Below are 5,203 nucleotides of genomic sequence, written 5' to 3'. Positions count from 1 at the left end.
CGTTCATAACGACACTAAGGCTAAGTTCACACAGTGCATCTTTTGTTGCATTTTTGAGGTCACAAAGATGCCCCTGCATGCATTTCCTCCTCCCAGCAAAGTCTATGGGATTTCTCTTTCGCTGTCCACACTGGGCATCTTTTGTTGGCTGCGTTTTTGAAGATGCGGCGTGTCAGTTCTTTTTGCGTTTTTGAGCCCTTCCAGTCAATAGATTAGACTTAAAAACCGCATTGGAGTACCGGCGGCGCTGTACACAGTCATACTATACAGAACAGGTGATGTGACATTGGGGGAGGCCGTGGGGGGCTCTCGCTGACCATGGACAGCCATAACCGTCAGCAGCCGAGCGACAGCAGCGATGACGAGGAGAACAATTTTGCCCGGTACATGGATGAGAACGGGGTCATCGGAATGGACGAAGAAGGCTTCTTGGAGGTGGAGAGTCAAGGCGACCTAGAGCTGGAAGACGACGAGGAGCAGGTGCTGGCCTTTGACGAAGAATGGATGGAGGAACTGTACAAAGAGGGTGTACTAAAACCAGGGACGCCTTCGGGGGACGACAGATCTGGCGGGCACAGCTGGCAAGAAGAGTTCAGGGTGGCAGATGAAAGAGCTCATCATTTTGCCGAAACTAAAAATGTGGGTCATGGTACAGGAAATCACAGCTCATTGGGACACCACCCCAGTAAATCATTGCCTTCTGCATTAGATCGACATCCCCCAAGTAGGGACCAACAGCTGGATATGACAGAAGATGATGAGATGGACCGGGGGAGTTCCCCAGGAGTGTGGGATGAAGATGATAGTTGGAAGCAAGGTCAGTCACAACTTCTTGATGGAAATGAAGAATTTGGCCGAACATCAAGAGAAGAGGAATGGGCCAAAAGTGAGGTTGAATTTTTCGAAAACCCAAGAAATCAAGGAGATCAAGACGTCTCCGAATCCCTCTCTCCATCACCTGCTCCCATCCCTAGCACTTGGAACACAAAACTCACAAGTCGTTTTGGTAGGTTAAGCATTGTGCTTCAGATAGAAGATTAAACCCTTCCTGAATCTTCATGTACCGAGAGTGCGGAAAACCCAGAAGTCATCCCTAGACAAATCCCCTCAAACATCTCCAACCATAGCAGGGACTCTAAACAGGCCAGGACTATAAGATCGAAGCCCATTTTAGCACCTACCCGGACACACCTAGCAGAAGCCCCAACAGTTAAGAAAAACAAACTTTCGACCACACCTCTGTACGGCAGAGGACAACTAAACTACCCTTTGCCTGATTTTTCCAAAGTTGGACCCAAAGTCCGATTTCCAAAGGATGAAGAGGGATATCGCCCTCCTCAGCCACGAAGACCAGAAATACAAAGCCAAGGAGCTCCTATTATCTTCAAGTCTCCAGCAGAGATAGTGAGGGAAGTCCTTCTTAGCAGCACCGAAAAGCCTCTTCAAGAGCCAGTTGGACCACCTATGGTTCCACAAGAATTCAAGACCCCGCAAGAAGCGACTGAGCTGGTCCATCAGCTGCAGGAGGATTATCACAAGCTGCTCACTAAGTATGCCGAGGCTGAAAATACCATTGACCGTCCGAGACCAGGGGCTAAAGTGGATCTATACTCGGACCCTCCACAACCGAGCCACAGCATTCAGATGGGAACGGTCCACCAGGGGAAAAAAGTTATGGAGTTTTCCATACCTCATCCTCAGGCAGCAACTTTCAGCTTAGCAGACGATCATCATGGGGCAAATGAGATGGACACAGGTTCCTCCGGCCATCAGAAACCTTTTGTGCCCTCCGCAGTCCAGACCTTACCAGAAACCTCAGGTTCCTCCTCTCTTCATCCACCTGAAGACGTTTCCTCCACGCTCACGTCTCTCTTAGAGGCCCTTAACCGAGAGGTTGAACTTTTTGAAGAATTGCTGCAGAGCGGGAACTTGACTCCTGGAGAACAACAACAGGCAGTGAGGGAGTTGCGAGGTTCCTTGGATTTGCTGGAACAAAGATATTTAAAGGCACAAGAACAGCAACGCACTGGTTCTGGCAACTTGACTGGCGACCTAGACCCACAAAAGGAAACTCGAAGAAGCCATATTCCAACTGGGCGTCCAACTGGAGGAGTTGCAAGAACAAGTCGAAAACTCTCCTTTGTCCTCCCCAAACTCACAATTAAGAAATAACCTAGAAGACAAAATTACAACCCTTCATTTAGGAATTGCTCCACTTCCATCAGCCTCAGCGCCTATTCCAGCTCTGCAAACCCCATACCCCCAGATGTCATCTCCCGAGCCCCCCGGTTTGTCTAAAGGCGATGTGGAGACAATAAGTAAGGAAGATCCTGCCGAATACTTACCTCAACCTCTACTCCACAAGCATAAGCAGGTGGAGCGAGACTATGGCACCTTGCTATCTACATACAGTTCCTTCAAGTCTCTTCCAGATGCAATTGGATTAGAGCAAGAAGAGTGACCTCAGGAGCCTCCTCAGAGCACTAGGCCTCACAACCTCCTCCAAGATGCACCTTCTCAAGGGCAATCAAGTGCAATTAGGCCACAAAAAGGAAGACCACCATCGCTCAGAACACCGGAAGCTAAGCAAGATCCGAGACACCTAGATCCTTTCACATCTGAGATATCGCAGGATCATGGGAACCATTTACAGACGTTCAGTCCACATGACCACCATGTTCAAAGGCCGAAATGGCACACACAATTAAGTAGTCAACGAAGCCAACCAATGACTTCTACACCCCATCAACCAAACGAGAGGTCCTTGAGCCACCTGCGTGACTCGGCCTGTGGGACCATTGCTGGACACAAATCTTTGCCCACAGAGGAGCGCAGAGGGTCCATTGTGTTAAGTGGCCAGAAAATCTCTCCCGATGAAGGAAAACCATCAGCAGTGAGAAGGATGTCACAAGACTCAAAAACATTTCCCCAGCGCGTTTCTCTGAGTTCTCCATTGAAAGTGCAACACTCCCGGACCCCGACAGCTGTGCCTTCAGTCAGCGAGGAGAGTGCACGCAGCCCCCAGTCACATAGGAGTAGCAGCAGCAAGAGTGTCAGCCCCTCTGCCGAGAAGCCGCTGAGGACTAAAGGAATTGTTGCTCAGAGGAGAATTCTGTCCCCAGAAACTGACAGTGGATTTCTTGGATCAGAAAGTAGTCGGTCCATCCAAAAGCAGAGAGATCAGCTACGACTTACTCAAGAAGATCCTGAAGAAGCGCCAGACCCAACCTCCAATTCTACAATTAAAAGTGAGAGACATTGCTCAAAATCTGGTGGTCCCTTGTCCAGAACAAACAAGGTATTATGGGACAAGAGAAAACCAAATAACCATTGGACGGGCCTCTCAGAAGCTAGCTCGCCTTCCCCGGGCCCCAAGAGTCTCACCGAAAGTGAGAGCAGAGAACGCACTGATGAATCGGGCTCCGAGCAGGAGGTATATAATGATGTCAGTGCCGAGCCATCGCCCGGTGCCTCCCAGCTGCTTTCACCGATGGAGGAGCTAGCACCTCCTGATGAAGACATCCTGCAGGCTCGTACAGCAAGAGACCAGGCCATCCACAATCTGCAGAAGGAAGTGAATCGGCTGCGCAGGCATCTTGAAAGCAGTCTGCGTCGCTCTCCAATCCGAGAGAAACTAGGACAGTCAGCAACAAATCAGAATCTACATGACACGAAGACTCCCAACGGCGCCACTGACTTGGGTACTCCTATATCTAGACGTGGGTCTACTGCGAAGGAATCGAAGGAAGGACATTTTGGCAGTTTTGTGCCACATGGCCACGATCATTACCATTCTCCCACACAAAGTGGACAACGCATTCAAGGAGCTTATACAGGGACTCAATATCAAGTCTCAAGAACTCCTCCCCTCCCCCGCACTGAACATGTTACTATCCCAACTTGTCAGAGATGTGAAGAAAATGAAAGGAAGAATTCAGAGTTCAAGAAAACATCAAAAAAGGAGAAAAGCTTTCCGGTAACGACACCAGACTGTCCGCTCTGCCGCGGGAACAGTGAGTCTGATGACGCCCCAAGAGCCGGAACATGCGCTGGTGAAAATAACCGGCGTTCTCGGAGACATCCACACTGCAATCCTTGGATCATGAGCCATACTCCTCCCGTGAGCTATGTACAGACCCCAGTTGTACATTACAGCCCCCCAATAATATATGGCACACCAGCCACTTTCTACAGCCCCGTAGCCTATAACCCGCCTGAGCGCCGTCGCCCACGTTCAGTGACCCTCCACCGAGTTCAGATATCCTACAACTCTCTGATTTAACGTGGCCTCTGAACAAGGCCCTAGAAGCAGCCAAAGAACTAAAAAGCACCAGCCGAGAGATATGCCGATTGCTCACCATGGATCTCAGCAAACAATCCAACCTCCGAGGTTCATGACTTTTCTTAACCCTTACCCCTAGTGCCTGGAATTAAAGCTAAATCTGCAAATCAAAAAAAAAACAAAAAAAAAAACCGCATTGGGCAAAACGCGGTAAAAATGTGTCAAAAACACATTGCGTTTTTTATGCGTTTTTGCCGCGGTGCGTTTTTGGTGCAGTCTCGGGACAAAAACGCTGCATATTTGTGGTAAAAAAAAGGTGCCCCGTGTGAACATCCCCTAAACCATTCCATGTGATGTGCAGACGGCAGTGACGCCATGTAACATATGAGACTCCACTGTTATTTGCTACCAGGTAAGGAATCTGACAGCCGATTCCACTGCACAACCCCCGCGTGGAAGGAGTCAGACGCCGGCTCCATTATTACAGTCGTGTATATTTTACTCTGATGCTTTCACATTTCAGATAAAAACACATTTTATCTCTGCCGAGGACGATGCAGTCAGGACGAGGAGCCCGGGAGGCCGGTGCCCAATGGCTTCTCCCTGCTCTGCTGCACATTCACTGGTCGAACCCCCAAAATGTGTAATACACACTGTTAGGATTTCATTTGCCAATGAAATCACTCACAAGTGGTTTGCAGACTCGGGGTCATCTGCTGAATGACGTCTCCTCCTGCGTCTCTCATTGTTATCATTTTCAATTTGAGAGGAACAGGAGGAGACGTCATTCTGCAGATGACCACACATTGCAAATCACATGTGAGTGATCAGGTGACAACTACTCGAATCAGCAAGTGAAATCCTAACAGAGCGCATATTACACACATTTAGGATATGGCAGGTCAATATTCAGAATTACAT

The 5,203-nt window shown here is 49.1% G+C and overlaps 1 pseudogene; it reads left to right on the top strand.

Annotated features, from left to right (window-relative positions):
• Positions 1 to 318: 318 nt before the first annotated feature.
• On the top strand, positions 319 to 4,434 carry LOC142302786 (uncharacterized; annotated as a pseudogene).
• Positions 4,435 to 5,203: the final 769 nt, after the last annotated feature.

Source organism: Anomaloglossus baeobatrachus, chromosome 4, assembly GCF_048569485.1.
Source record: "Anomaloglossus baeobatrachus isolate aAnoBae1 chromosome 4, aAnoBae1.hap1, whole genome shotgun sequence".
In the NCBI taxonomy this organism is placed as follows: Eukaryota; Metazoa; Chordata; class Amphibia; order Anura; family Aromobatidae; genus Anomaloglossus; species Anomaloglossus baeobatrachus.
The sequence above is the reverse complement of the archived record's forward strand: the minus strand, read 5'-3'. Positions and strand labels throughout refer to the sequence as shown.